The sequence below is a fragment of the Leopardus geoffroyi genome, chromosome B4 (genome assembly GCF_018350155.1).
Source record: "Leopardus geoffroyi isolate Oge1 chromosome B4, O.geoffroyi_Oge1_pat1.0, whole genome shotgun sequence".
Classification (NCBI taxonomy): Eukaryota; Metazoa; Chordata; class Mammalia; order Carnivora; family Felidae; genus Leopardus; species Leopardus geoffroyi.
Window position 1 is genome coordinate 29,607,974 of NC_059341.1, and position 15,906 is coordinate 29,623,879.

General features: G+C 37.7%; 1 protein-coding gene across 9 annotated transcripts in view; it reads left to right on the forward strand.

The window, feature by feature from the left end:
- LOC123590304 (coiled-coil domain-containing protein 7-like) overlaps positions 1-15,906 on the forward strand; it is a 292,262-nt gene that overhangs the window by 84,671 nt on the left and 191,685 nt on the right. The gene's annotated exons all lie outside the window — the stretch shown is intronic.

Below are 15,906 nucleotides of genomic sequence, written 5' to 3' on the forward strand. Positions count from 1 at the left end.
GCTCCAAACCAGGGAGCATTATCTATTTCTTTCTCATGTTGATACCAGGGTTTGTGGGGATCATGGTTACCAGTACAGCAATATTCAAAAGACCTAAGAAATGGAATTGTCATCCTGCCCCACCTGTCTATTGAACTTTGTCCTTGGAATAGGTCTTTATATCTCTATTGGGAATATAGACGCTTTGATATAACTCCTAGTTTTATTTATTTTTGAAAGCTGAGATCAGGGTGAATGTATATGGGGTTCTCTGATTCATTTCAAGATTCACTGTAGTGATAGTAGAGGAAATAACACTTGTATTCATAGTGGCATTATGTAGACACTAGTGAGTTTACATGTTATGTCCTTCATGGCCCATAATCTTACCATGAGTACCTTGGTAGAGAGACAATCAATCTATTCCTTTGAGACCCCACTGTATGGTAATCAGACCCAATGATCTTAAGCAAGGACATTGCCTATATCATCCAGTAGACGGTGCATTATTACCATTTTTACATCACTCTTTGTCTTGGCAACAGCCAAATTTTGCATTTTCAAAATGTGTCAATTAAGATCTGAATGTCACAACTGATTGACACACATTATGAGTAGGTTTGTGCTCCATGACCAATAGTATTGAAGGAAGCGAATCTAGAAACACGAAACTAGTCAACAATCTGATCATATATTCTTCTCACTCTTTTATGTACCTAAGAGGCTACCTGGCTTTCTGGAAGACAGTTATCCATGTTTTTCATTATGGAAACTCATTACTTGTGTACCCAAACAAGTAATGAGTCTATTACTACTACCCAGATGATGATGGAAATGATTTCAGTTTTTTGCATCATTTTATATTTCTTTCCATTTTTTTCCTTATCCCTAGGCAAAGTGGCTACTGTCAGCACACTCTGAAATAGGTGGTCTGTAGGGAGTAATGCACCTCACAGGATGCCTTTATCACTTATTATATTTAATAAGATTGCCTCCTTCATTATGCAGGCAAACTACTTAAGTCTGTAAGATCTCGTCAGATCACTGAACAAAGTTATTCCAAAGACCTTTACATTCTTTTTCAGTAAAGGTGTGAGTCTTAAAAACTTGCTGTGATTTGTGCTATCAGTGTTAGGACAGAGTTCACAATAGCCATAGAGTACAACTCAGCTTGCAGGGTCTGATGACTTTTGGTCTTATAATCATTAGCTATGGAATTGCTTTTCTAGCTTTTTTAAAGTCTCTCTGTTAGATCTCTAATTTAACTCACCAGGGTAACTTAGCCAGAATTTTGGAGGCTAAAGTGAAAGACAAATGTTCCCCTCAAACTGAAAGTATTATTTAGTAATCCATTAGAACTTTCTGAGAGTGTTCTGTGGCATCTACCAGCACTTTCTGAAACTCTTGGTACGCCTGGCAACGTGCTTGATTGGATCCTCAGACGTTTAAATGATCTATTTGCAAGGTCCAAGAGTGACCCATGTCTTTCTTAACACTCCCAAAAGTGCTTTGCCAATTTTGCTTTTTCAGAAAGGCATTATGTTTCATTGACCACTTTGCTCAGTTGTGCGAATTTGTGAGAGAGAGCTGCCAGTTGTCAGGTTGGTCAATTAAGATAACAATCCACTTACTGTGATAGTATAAGCAAGAGTCTAAACAGAAAAGAGCTGAAACTCTACCAACCTTTCATATTTCCCACAGAACAGTACTGGGTAAGGGTCAGGTATCTCATCATAGACAGGAGTGGAGAAAGGAAACATTTCTCTGCATCCCCTGATGCAGAAAGGTCCCTGATGTTTTAAGGACCATGGGCCCAGGGAAAGTTAGAAGGATCAGAGTTTGGAGTAAGTATGTTATACTGAGTCAGAGAAAAGTGTCCCCCAGGTCTACCTGCTAAGGTAGTCTGGGTATAGACACATGAACAGTACAGTGTTTCAGCTAAGGAATACTCTTCTATAAGGAGGCTCTGAATGGAGGTGCCTGGGTGAGAATGCAAATCTCTCATGTGTAAGATCATGGTCAGCCAGAAGTGGAGGTGAGTGTTAGCTTTAGTCATTGACTGCAACTACCTCTAGTGCCTTGAGTGCACTTGCTGTGCATCCAATGAGTGCGAGGTAGGAAACTTTACCCCATAATGACTTCCAGGTAAAGTCTTTGTAATTGCCTATGATAAAGGCTGAAAGATCACATATAGGATTTTGACCTGGAATTGGAACACTGGTATATACACAAACACGTGTGTGTATTCATAAACAAAGAGACCTACATACACACACAAATGACCACATATGCATATACATATGCATACATAGACATATTTAGAAATCATGAGTTCTTACAGACATTTTCAATTCCAGTTACTTCATTCAGGACTTATTATTGCCTTCCTCCATTTCATATATGTAGTCACAGTGTGAATTCTAACTTTGAGCAACATGAACACATTTATACTTTTGCTTTGTCCTATAATACTTCTAAAATTGTTTCACAGCTGCTTACCTGATAGCACTAGAAAGAGGCAAAACTACTAAAAATTTTGTGGATGTTTACACACCCCACTCTCTTGCCTAAGACTGAAGGTGTACGTCAAATACTGGTGATTGATTACTTGGGTATGTCCTTGTTTTTTCCATCATTAGGTTCATTAAGTTTGCTTTCAATTTTAGTCTTCCTTCTCATCTTTAAAAGTTATTTTTTGGAATATGTAAAAATGAACTTTCAAAAATGATAAACATGCAAAAAGAGATATATAAAGTATTTTCCTTTCCTTACATTACTCAGTCCTCATCCTTCTCTTATAGGTATCCAATTAAATTGTTTTATAGTTTGTTCTTTAATATTTCATTAAAAAAACCCTGTCTTCCCCTTCTCTTTATTTCTATGTTACCTTCTTTCTTTTACAAAAGGTAGCATGCTAGGTATTCTCTCTTTCACAGTTTTTTCCACCTAACATTAGCTTCTAGAAATCCTCCCAATTCATTTTGTAGAGATATTTTGCATTCCTTTTATAGCAGTCAGTTAGGCATCTGACTCTTGATTTTGGCTTAGGTCATGATCTCACAGTTCATGAGATCAAGCCCTGCATTGGACTTCACAGTGACAGCATGGAGCCTGCTTGGAATTCTCTCTCCCTCTCTCTCTGCTCCTCCCCTGCATGCGCGCTCTCTCTCTCTCTCTCTCTCTCTCTCAAAATGAATAAAATAAATTTTAGAAAACAAACCTAAAAAAGAGAATACTATGAGAAATTATATGCCAACAAACTAGGCAATCTGGGAGAAATGAGCAAATTCCTAGAAACTCACAAACAACCAAAACTGAAACAGGAAGACATAGAAAATTTGAACAGGCTCATAGCCAGCAAAGAAATTGAATCAGTAATCAAAAATATCCCAATAAACAAGATTCCTGGGCCAGATGGCTTCCCAGGAGAATTCTACCAGACATTTAAAGCAGAGTTAATACATATTCTTCTCAAATTGTTCCAAAAATAGAAACAGAAGGAAAGCTTCCAGATTCATTCTATTTAGGCCAGCATTACCTTGATCCCAAAACCAGACAAAGATCCCACTAAAAAGGAAATTACAGGCCAATATCCCTGATGAGCATGGATGCAAAAATTCTCAACAAGATACTAGCAAATCAAATACAACATTATATTAAAAGAATTATTTACCCTGATCAAGTGGGATTTATTCCTGGGCTATAGGACTGGTTAAATATACCCAAATCAATCAATGTGATACACCTCATTAGTAAAAGAAAAGATAAGAACCATATGATTCTGTCAATAGATACAGATAAAGCGTTTGACAAAAAGCAGCATCCATTCTTGATAAAAACTCTCAACAAAGTAGGGATAGATGGAAGATACCTCAACAACATAAAGGTCATATACAAAAGACCCACAGCTAATATCATTCTCATTGGGAAAAATGTGAGAGTCTTTCCCCTATGGTCAGGAACAAGACAAGGATGCCCACTCTTACCATTACTATTTAACATAGTACCCAGCCTCAGCAATCAGACAACAAAAAGAAATAAAAGGTATACAAATCAGCAAGGAAGAAGTCAAACTTTTCACTGTTTTCAGATGACCAAACACTGTATGTAGAAAACCCAAAAGACTCCACCAAAAAATTGCTAGAACTAATACACAAATTCAGGAGAGTCACAGGATATGAAATTAACATGCAGAATGCATTTAATATATACCAATAGTGAAGCAGCATAACAAGGAATAAATCCCATTTACAATTGCACCAAAAACGATGAGATACTTAGGAATAAACCTAACTAAAGAGGTAAAAGATCTGAAAACTATAGAAGACTTATGAAAGAAAGTGAAGAGGAAAAACATCCCATGGTCATGGACTGAATGAACAAATACTGTTAAAATGTCTATACTACCCAAAGCAATTAGCACATTTAACACAGTTGCTATCAAATACCACTAACATTCTTCACAGAGCTAGAGAAATCCTAAAATTTGTATGGAACCACAAAAGACCCCAAATAGTCAAAGCAATCCTGCTAGAAACAAAACTGGAGGCATTATGATTCCAGACTTCAGGCTATATTACAAAACTGTAGTCATCAAGATAGTATAGTATTGGCAAAAACAGACACATAGATCAATGAAATAGAATAGAAAACCCAGAAATGGACCCACAACTATATGGCCAACTAACCTTTAACAAAGGAGGAAAGAATATCCAATGGAAAAAAGACAGTCTCATTCAGCAAATGGGGTTGGGAAAATTGGACTGCGACATGCAGAAGGATAAAACTGGACTACTTTCTTCACTGTACACAAAAATAAATTCAAAATGGATTAAAGACCTAAATGTGAGACAGGAAACCATCAAAATCCTACTGAAGAACACAGGCAGCAACCTGTGACTTTGGCCAAAGTAACTTTTTTTTTTTTTTTAATTTTTTTTTTTCAACGTTTATTTATTTTTGGGACAGAGAGAGACAGAGCATGAATGGGGGAGGTGCAGAGAGAGAGGGAGACACAGAATCGGAAACAGGCTCCAGGCTCTGAGCCATCAGCCCAGAGCCTGACGCGGGGCTCAAACTCACGGACCGCGAGATCGTGACCTGGCTGAAGTCGGACGCTTAACCGACTGCGCCACCCAGGCGCCCCAAGCCAAAGTAACTTTTTACTAGACATGTCACCGAAGGCAAGTTGAACTACCTATAATTAATTGAGATTCCAGAAACTCCAGGTCTCATGCATAGGTCATTTGGTGAAACTTTGTCATCCTGAAGCACACAATGAGGGCAGGTATTTTTTCCCTCAGGAATTTGTTTTTGAGCGACAAAAGCATCAGGGGCTGGTAGGTGAGCTAGGCACACAGCCTTCAACATATCCCACTAAAGTAGCCTTAACTAAAACAGTTCCTTTCAAGGAAAGCAGAGGTTCACATCGACAATGCATTTGTACATTGCATTTATACAATGCATTTATACATATAATGTAGTGGGCACCATAACAGTGGAGGTCCGTGGTGGCCCACTGGTCCTTACCCATAGTCAAATCAGGATAGGAGTCCTGGAGACAGTGGCTTCATACTCCAAGCCAGAAAGGATTATCTATTTTCCCTTCATTCTGGTGTCATAGGTTGTGTATGTCAGAAACACCTTTGTGCCAGTATCCAGAAGGTCACCCCCAGTGCAGTTCTTCTCCATGTCCCCACTGAACTCTGACTTTGGTATAGGGCCTTCTTTCCCTGGTGAGGACATAGAGCCTTTGGCCTGATACATAGTTTTGTCTATGTTTAAAAACTGAAAGTTCTGGTTTAAGGTTTGCAGGATTTTTCATTCATATCAAGATTTACTGGGGAAGGCAAAGGAAAGAGCACTTAATATTAATCATAGAGCTATCACCCTGAAGACTTTACGGGCTTCATTTTGCACCCTCAAAGGCATGCTATGGTCCTGAGCTCCTTGGTAGACATCCCATCAACTTCTCAACTAAGAAAACATTGTTAAGTAGCAAGATCCAAAGATCACTCCAGGAAGATCATTGTTTGGGGGTGTCTAGGAGTATGTATATGATTACCCTTTTTATGCCACTCACTCTGATGGTCTATATCTAGTATTTTGTCAGTGGTTTTTTACATGCCCCCAGATTTGTTAGTTATGATTCAAATTGTGTATAGACAAATTGACCTGAACTTATAGGGAGGTTTAATTGAGCTTGATAATCAGCAACAGTTGCATGAATGAACCTAGAAGTCTGGGTCTAGTTAATAATCTTATCATGGACTTTTCTCATTCTCTCTTTGTAGAACCAAGGCGACACCAATATGGTTTGTGGGACTGCTAAAGCACTCTGCAAGAGTGATCCAAACATATTTTAGTCACAGGGAGCTCATTACAGGTGGGTCAAATCTTTTGGAACCTAAATAGTATCCATTTGAGAGTAGAGAGGGTCTTTGGTGTTTGCCTCTCATTTATTCCCTTTCTTCTACTTCCTTGGGCAAAGTGGCCCCTGTCAGGGTATTCTGAAGGTGGGATTCTATAGTTAGGTACTCCAAAAGGTACCACTCTCCCTTACTTCCTTTAATAAGATTTACCTCCTTCATTGTGAAGGCAAGCTACTCAGCCTCTAAAGTCTCTTCAGACACCTGGGAAAAGCGGTACTGAAGGGTTCTGTATTCTTTTTCATTAAAAAACTAGTCTCTATAACTAGCTGTATCATGGGTATTTGTTGGTGCCAGGGACTTGCTTAGAGCATCTACAACTCTGCTCACAGACTCTCTGATGACTTTTAATCTCATCAGTGGATAATCATAAGTTATAGCCCCCAAATTGCTTCCCTAGCTTTCTCAGAGCCACCTCTGTTGAATCTCTAATTTGACTACTACATGGCATCTTGGCCATGTAGACAGGGGCGAAAGAGAAGGACAGTTGGTACCCCTCAGAACTGAAATGCTTACAGAAAGTATTTGCTACTACTTTCCAAGACCAAACTGCATTGCAGACCAAACTGCATTGGACCCACTGGCATGGCTGATGAAGTGTACCTCCAGACTTCCAAAGTCTTGCAAACCAGAAGTCTGTGGACTTCTCTATTATCTCCCAAAAGTGGCTCCATGGAATCTTCTGGATTTTTGTTTTTCCAGAATAACATTGCACTTAATTGACTATCCTGTTTTCTGTGCCAACTTGTCATAGATAGAGTTCCCAGATGTCTGTGTAGTTACATAAAACAATAAGCCAAATTTAATGTAACAATTAAGGCTTTATTCACTTACTGTGATTAGATTAAAAGATTAAATAGGAAAGGGAACTGGCTCCCTAGTGTTCATTGCTTTCCATAGAATGGCACCAAGAAAGGGACAGTTGTATCAGTGTAGAAAGGGAGATCATTTCACTTTTGAAGGGGTTCCAAACATAAAGGTCCTGTTGTTCTCTGGATCTTGGGACCAGGGAAAGGAGGTAGAAAGTCTAGGAGGGAAAAACCAAATACTAAGTTATAATGGATAAATACTATCTTCAAGGTCCCCTAATAGGTCAGTTTTGGCAGAGGTACTTGAAAAGTGTCTCCACTAAAGCCATTCACCTCTCATAAGTAGCCCTCTGAATGCAGGTGTCTAGGATAGGAATGCAGAAATATGTAAGAACATGGATAGCCCAGAAGGACATGAATCCTTGACAGTAACTCCTTCCAGAGACTGCAATGCACTGGCTATCAGATGTAGAGAAGGCAGCTTTCTCTTATGAGGCATATCATTATATATTTATATAATGTGTATATAAATATAAATAAATATGTATATATATGTATATATAGTGTGTGTGTATATATGTATATGTATATATACATGCACAGATATATTTAGAAATATGTGTTAACTAAAATTTTCCTCCAGTCCTTTATTGTGATTTGAAGAGGAATTTGAGGTCTTCCACAGGTTCACAAGAATAAGAATGCACATTAGTTTGCTCATTAGTTTACTGTTGATTGGGTTTTGGGGTGATGGAGGGTTTGGAGCTGATGGCCAAGAAAGAATTCTTGAAGACATCTTTCTTGCAAAAAGGTTATTTTATTAAAGCACAGGACAGGACCCGTGGGCAGAAAGAGCTGCACTGGGGTTGTGACAGGTAACTGATTATGTACACTCAGGTTGGGAGGGGGTTAGGGATAGAGTAAGTCTCTAAGGTATTTTGGAAGCAAGATTTCCAGGACCTTGAGGAGCTAGCTGTGTAAGATAAATGATATTTATTACCATTTGGGAAAACCTCAGTCATGAGACCCTTCAGATGTATATCATGGGGCCATAAGCTTGGAGTATGATTGCCAGCATATATCTTGGGGTGTTGAGATAAAGGAAGTTTTGAAGGAATTTTCGTATGCTGAAGTAGACTCACAGGACCCTGGGAGGTCTGGATAATGTTAAGCCAAGATACCCTTTTGCCCCTGGCAAAGTGTCATCATTGAGGCAGCTGAGCTCCTAGAGGGAAGTCACTTTGCCTGTTTCAAGGACTTGTCAGTGGGCTGTAGACAGTAAGGGAATTTAATTTTTCATTTGCCTTAGTTTTCCATGTCAATGTAGCAAGCACTTCAACCCCTTTCCTTTGTTTGTGGGTAGCCAGGAGTGTCCAAGGAATATCACACATATCCCATGTGGGCAGGAGTGTGTGTGTGTGTGCGCGCGCGCGCACGCGCACTATTAGCTGGTATGTACTTTGCCCTCAGCTTGCCCCATGCTCCCTCACCACTGTAAAGGAGGTATAGGTTTTATTCTAAATATATGAGCCCATTAAGAGTGCCCCTTTAACTTTACTTCAGTGGGAGTACATAATATGACCCAGTAAGGGCCCTTCCACCTTTGAATTAAATCCCCTGATATATATTAGATTTCCAATCCTTTAAATAAACCAGGTCTACTGGGTTTATATGGGGTAGGTTTCTAGTAGCTGCTAGATCAGGTTTAGGGAGTATATGATTTGTACATTTAGAGATTTATGAATGAACCCAGCCTCAAGTGAATAATTTAATAAAGCACTGTAGTCTTTTTCTATTGATAGGTCTTCAATGAGAAAAGAATTTTTATATGCAATTGTTGGAGGAATTGATCCCATTTTCCAATTGTTTAAATAGTCACTGCCCATGAGATTCTGTTATTTTCCCCCACAGAATAACAAGCAAGAAGATTGTCCATACCTGTGCTATTTTGACAATGTTTTCTGAAGTTTACCTCAAGTTGTCTAGTTTAAGCAAACAACAAATATCTAAAGACAATCAGAACCAGAATTTAACATCCATAAAATTGTGTCATTGAAACATAGTTTTTCCAATTACCCTCATTTCCAGATAGTCAAATCAAGACTAATTCACTTTAAAAAAATTTTTTAATGTTTATTTATTTTTGAGAGAGAGAGACAGACAGACAGACAGAGTGTGAGTGGGGGAGGGGCAGAGAGAGAGGGAGACACAGAATCCAAAACAGTCTCCAGACTCTCAGCTGTCAGCACAGAGGCCGACATGGGGCTCGAAGTCACAAACTGTGAGATCATGACCTGAGCTGAAGTCAGATGCTTAACCAACTGAGCCACCCAGGTGCCCCTAGACTAATTCATTTTTGGTGTGCCTGGGTGGCTCAGTCAGTTAAAGGTTTGACTTCAGCTCAGGTCATGATCTCACAGTTTGTGAGTTCGAGCCTCATGTTGGGCTCTGTGCTAACAGCTCAGAGCCTGAAGCCTGTTCAGATTCTGTCTCCCTCTCTCTGCCCCCACCCCCCCAGCTGGCACTCTGTCTCTCTGTCTTTCTCAAAAATAAACATTAAAAAAAATTTTTTTAAAGACCAATTCGTTTGTAAAACAAATCCAGTTTTAACATAATTGGCCTAATTATTCACATAAGCATAGCAAAAAATAGTGATTGGTCATATAGATCTTTAAAATTTGCTTTGCTGGAACTTTTTCTAAGGAATCTAGATTCAACTTTTAGTAGCCTCTCCAGGCCAGAAGCTAAGCCAATTATTTGCCATCAGATATGCTTGCAATACCTGTTGATTTGGGCAAATTCCTCTTCACAAGGTCCCCCAAATATCTTGATGTTCCTGCACCTGCCAGAAAGTGACATTCTTTCACCTGGTAAGGCTGCTGGGAACTCTGCAAGTAAGGTATCAGGCCAATATTTCCAAGAGACTTTATTGGCTACATGCTTCATAAAGTCAACCTTAGTTCCTTAAAGCTGTATGGTCATATCTGATTCTATGCATATCTCTCAAATATGACATTCCAGTCAAAGTCTTGGCAAAATAACCAATGTTTCCAGTAGTGTCCTGGTACAAGACGAAGATTCTTATTGAACTTATGCTAATAAGTATGATTGCCATGGAAGAAAGAACCCTCACTGAGCTTGTGAATTTCAGAGGGTTCCGGTAGAGAAAAAAGTTACACTTTAGTTTTTTTATAAGTGAATACTTTATCACATTTTTGTATATTACAGACCTCTTAAGAGGAAGTTTCCTTAATCTATAAAAGCAAATATTAGAGAACCAGCAATTTTTCCAATAAGAGTCAAAAAACTATGACACAAAGACTCAAAAATGGACACAGTTAAGGGTCTGATAAGAGATTACAGTATAGCTGGCAAGGAAATCCAGTTATTTCTGTGGCACATAACACTTCAATAATTAGGATATCAAGTGATGGCCTTACAGCAGAAAATATTGAAACTTTAAGAATTGCATATAATCTCTAGAATAAAGCATTTACCCAAATGTAACCTAAGACTTACTATTTGTTTAATGGTGCTTCCAGAGTAATTTAACATACCAAACAAACAAGCCTAATTAATCAAAAGGACTTCTTACAATTTAAATCTTGGGGAAGTTTGTTTAAAAACCTCAGAAAGTTATAAAGTACAAAGCATGTTTACCATTTAATTAAGATAGACATGTCTTTGGAGTTATCAGCACCAAATATGAAACTTATTCTATCTAGGTTTGCTGAAGGTCAAATAAGCTCATGTTATCTGTTACAATTTGTTAGCAAAAAGATGGCTTAAAATGATGCTTAATTCTGTCTGTAAGTTTTCAGGAGTAATTAAGATAGCTTTCAAAGTCTTTGGTAATCAGAAACTAAAGGTTTGCTTGCGTGATAAATGGGATTGAATTTGTTGGACATCTAGCACTTTTCCAAATGAGATAAAATGCTAAAGCATTAATTACTGAATTTGGGTTTGTGATTTTTTAATTTTTATTTCAGAGAGACTAAGAATATTTGGGTCTGATAGTATAGAGTCTTTATTTTAAAATACAGTTTGTCCAGTATAAGTATTGCTACTCTGGCTTTCTTTTGACATCCATTTGCATGATAAATGTTTCTCTTCCCCTCACTTTCAATCTGTAGCTGTCTTTAGGTTTCAAATGAGTGTCTTGTAGGCAGCATATAGATGGGTCTTGTTTTTATTAATCCATTCTGACACCCTATGTTTTTTGATTGGAATGATTAGTCCATTTACATTCAATGTAATTATTGATAAATATGTATTTATTACCATTTTGTTACTTGATTTGTGGTTGTTTCTGAAGAATTTCTCTGATCCTTTCTTGTTTTTCTCTCTTTCATGTTTTGCTGATTTTCTTTAATGATATATTTGGATTTCTTTCTCCTTATTCTTATATATTTATTAGAGGCTTTCCATATGGTTACTAGTAGGTTTGTATATAACCTCCTACAAATAGCAGTCTATATTAATTTGGTGGTCATTTATGTTTAAACCCCTTCTTTTCTCCTCTGTTCTGTACATTTTGGAAATATTTTATATCCTTTTTTGGTGATTTCTTTCACAGATTGTCTACAGAAATATTCATTTTACTTGCTTTTGTGTTTCCTATGTTTATACTATCACTTTGGTCTCTCCTTTCTACTCAAAGAATCCCCTTTAATATTTCTTGGAGGGCTTGTTTAGTGGTCATGAACTCCTTTACTTTTTGTTTGTCTGGGGAATCCTTTATCTATGTATTCTGAATGATATCCTTGCTGGATAGAGTATTCTTGCCTGCAGATTTTTCCCATTCATCACATTGAATATATCATGCCACTCCCTTCTGGCTTGCCAAATTTCTGTTGAAAAATCTCCTGCTAGCCTTATGAGTTTTTTTTCTTGTAAGTTAATGACTTCTTTTGTCTTGATGCTTTTAAGATTTTTTTCTTTATCACTATATTTTGCAAATTTAATTACAATATGTCTTGGTTTTGCCCTGCTTTTGTTGATTTGATCGGAGTTCTCTCTGCCTCCTGGATCTGTGCCTCCTGTGCTTCCTTCCTCAGATTAGGGAAGTTTTCAACTATTATTTCTTCAAATAAATATACTTACCCCTTTTCTCTCCATTTTCTTCTGGGACTCTTATAATATAAATGTTATTATGTTTGATGGGATCATTGGGTTCTCTAAGTCTATTCTTGTATTACACAATTCTTTCTCTCTTTTGTTCAGCTTCATTGCTTATCGTTGCTTTGTTTTCCAGGTCATTAATTCATTCCATTGCTTCTTCCAGCCTGCTGTTCATTGCAACAAGCATGTTCCTAATCTCATTTATTGCATTCTTCATCTCTGATCGATTCCTTTTTTTTTAAGTCTTTCATCTCTGTGATAAGGGACTCACTGATGTCTTCCAGTCTTTTCTCAAGCATCAGTGAATATCCTTAAGATCATTGTTTTAGATTTTATTAATTTCTTATTTTTATTTTTTTAAATGTAAATTATTGTCAAATTGGCTAACATACAGTGTGTAAAGTGTGCTCTTGGTTTTTGGGGTAGATTCCCATGGTTCATCACTTATATACAACACCCAGTGCTCATCCCAGCAAGTGCCCTCCTCAGTGCCCATCACTCATTTTCCCCTCTCCCCCACCCTCCTATCCACCCTCAGTTTGTTCTCTGTATTTAAGAGACTCTTATGCTTTGCCTCCCTCCCTCTCTGTTTGTAACTATTTTGTTCCCCTTCCTTCCCCCCATGGTCTTCTGTTAAGTTTCTCAAGATCCACATATGACTGAAAACATATGGTATCTGTCCTTTTCTGACTGACTTATTTCATTCAGCGTAATACCTTCCAGTTCCATCCACATTGCTTCAAATGGCATGATTTCATTCTTTCTCATTGCCAAGTAGTATTCCATTGTATATATAAACCACATTTCTTTATCCATTCATAAATTGATGGACGTTTAGGCTCTTTCCATAATTTGGCTATTGTTGAAAGTGCTGCTATAAACATTGGAATACATGTGCCCCTATGAATCAGAACTCCTGTATCCTTTGGATAAATTCCTAGCAGTGCTATTTCTGAGTCATAGGGTAGTTCTATTTTTAATTTTTTGAGGAAACTCCACACTGTTTTCCAGAGCAGCTGCACCAGTTTGCATTCCCACCAATAGTGCAAAAGGTTTTCATTTCTCCACATCCTCACCAGCACCTGTAGTTTCCTGAGTTGTTAATTTTAGCCATTCTGACCAGTGTTAGGTGGTATCTCCATGTGGATTTGATTTTTATTTCCCCAATGATGAGTGATGTTGAGCATTGTATCATCTGTTGGTTGGCCATCTGGATGTCTTCTTTGGAAAAGTGTTTATTCATGTCTTCTGCCCAATTCTTCACTGGATTTTTGTTTTTCGGGTGTTGAGTTTGGTAAGTTCTCTATAGATTTTGGATACTAAGCCTTCATACAATATGTCCTTTGCTAATATCTTTTCCCATTCCATCAGTTGCCTTTTAGTATTGTTGATTCTTTCCTTTGAGATGCAGAAGATTTTATTTTTTTTTCCCTTTCCTTTTATTTTTTAAATTTACATCCAAATTAGTTAGCATATAGTGCAACACTGATTTCAGGAGTAGATTCCTTAATGCCCCTTACCCATTTAACCCATCCCCCCTCCCACAACCCCTCCCATAACCCTCAGTTTGTTCTCCATATTTATGAGTCTCTTCTGTTTTGTCCCCATCCCTGTTTTTGTATTATTTTTGTTTCCTTTCCCTTATGTTCATCTGTTTTGTCTCTTAAAGTCCTCATATGAATGAAGTCATATGATTTTTGTCTTTCTCTGACTTACTAATTTCACTTAGCACAATACCCTCCAGTTCCATCCATGTAGTTGCAAATGGCAAGATTTCATTCTTTTGGTTGCCTAGTAATGCTCCATTGTGTGTGTGTGTGTGTGTGTGTGTGTGTGTGTGTGTATATATATATATATATATATATATATATATATATACAACCATTCTGACAGGTGTAAGGTGGTATCTCATTGTGGTTTTGATTTGTATTTCCGTGATTTTCCTGATGTGGAGCATTTTTTCATGTGTCAGTTGGCATCTGGATGTCTTCTTTGGAGAAGTGTCTATTCATGTCTTTTGCCCGTTTCTTCACTGGACTATTTGTTTTTTGGGTGTTGAGTTTGAGAAGTTCTTTATAGATTTTGGATACTAACCCTTTATCTGATATGTCATTTGCAAATATCTTCTCCCATTATGTCAGTTGCCTTTTAGTTTTGCTGATTGTTTCCTTCGCTGTGCAGAAGTTTTTTATTTTTATGAGGTCCCAGTAGTTTATTTTTGCTTTTGTTTCCCTTGCCTCCAGAGATGTGTTGAGTAAGAAGTTGCTGTGGCCAAGATCAAAGAGGTTTTTGCCTGCTTTCTCCTCAAGGATTTTGATGGCTTCCTGTCTTACATTGAGGTCTTTCATCCATTTTGAGTTTATTTTTGTGTATGGTGTAAGAAAGTGGTCCGGGTTCACTCCTCTGCATGACGCTATCCAGTTGTCCCAGCACCACTTGCTGAAGAGGTTGTCTTTAATCCATTGGATATTCTTTCCTGCTTTGTCAAAGATTTTTTGGCCATATGTCTGTGGGTCCATTTCTGGGTTCTCAATTCTGTTCCATTGATCTGAGTTTCTGCTCTTGTGGCAGTACCATACTGTCTTGAAGATTACAGCTTTGTAGTATATCTTGAAGTCTGGGATTGTGATGCCTCCTGCTTTGGTTTTCTTTTTCAAGATGCTTTGGCTATTCAGGGTCTTTCCTGGTTCCATACAAATTTTAGGACTGTTTGTTCTAGCTCTGTGAAGAATTCTGGTGTTACTTTGATAGGGATTGCATCAAATATGTAGATTGCTTTGGTTAATATTGGCATTTTAACAATATTTGTTCTTCCTATCCAGGAGCATGGAATCTTTTTCCATTTCAATTTCTTTCATAAGCTTTCTATAATTTTTTCTATAGTTTTTTGGTTAGATTTATTCCTAGGTATTTTATGTTTTTCTGTGCCACTGTGAATGGAATCGATTCCTTGATTTCCCATTCTGTCGCTTCATTGTTGGTGTATAGGAATGCAACCAATTTCTGTGAGTTTATTTTATATCCTGCAACTTTGCTGAATTTATGAATCAATTCTATCAGTTTTTGTGGAATGTTTTGGGTTTTCCATATAGAGTATCATGTCATCTGTGAAGAGTGAAAGTTTGACCTCCTCCTGGCCAATTTGGATGTCATTTATTTCTTTGTGTTGTCTGATTGCAGAGGCTAAGACTTCCAATACTATATTGAATAACAGTGGTGAGACTGGATATCCCTGTCTTGTTCCTGACCTTAGGGGGAAAGCTCTCATGTTTTCCCCATTGAGGATGATATTAGCATGGGGTCATTCATATATGGCTTTTATGATCTCGAGGTATGATCCTTCTCTCCCTACTTTCTTGAGGGTTTTTATCAAGAAAGGATGCTGTATTTTGTGAAATGCTTTCTCTGTGTCTATCTAGAGGATCATATGGTTCTTGTCCTTTCTTTCATTGATGTGATGAATCTCAGTAATTGTTTTGTGGATATTGAACCAGCCCTGCATCCCAGTTATAAATCCCACTTGGTCGTGGTGAATAATTTTTTAATGTATTGTTGGATCCAGTTGGCTA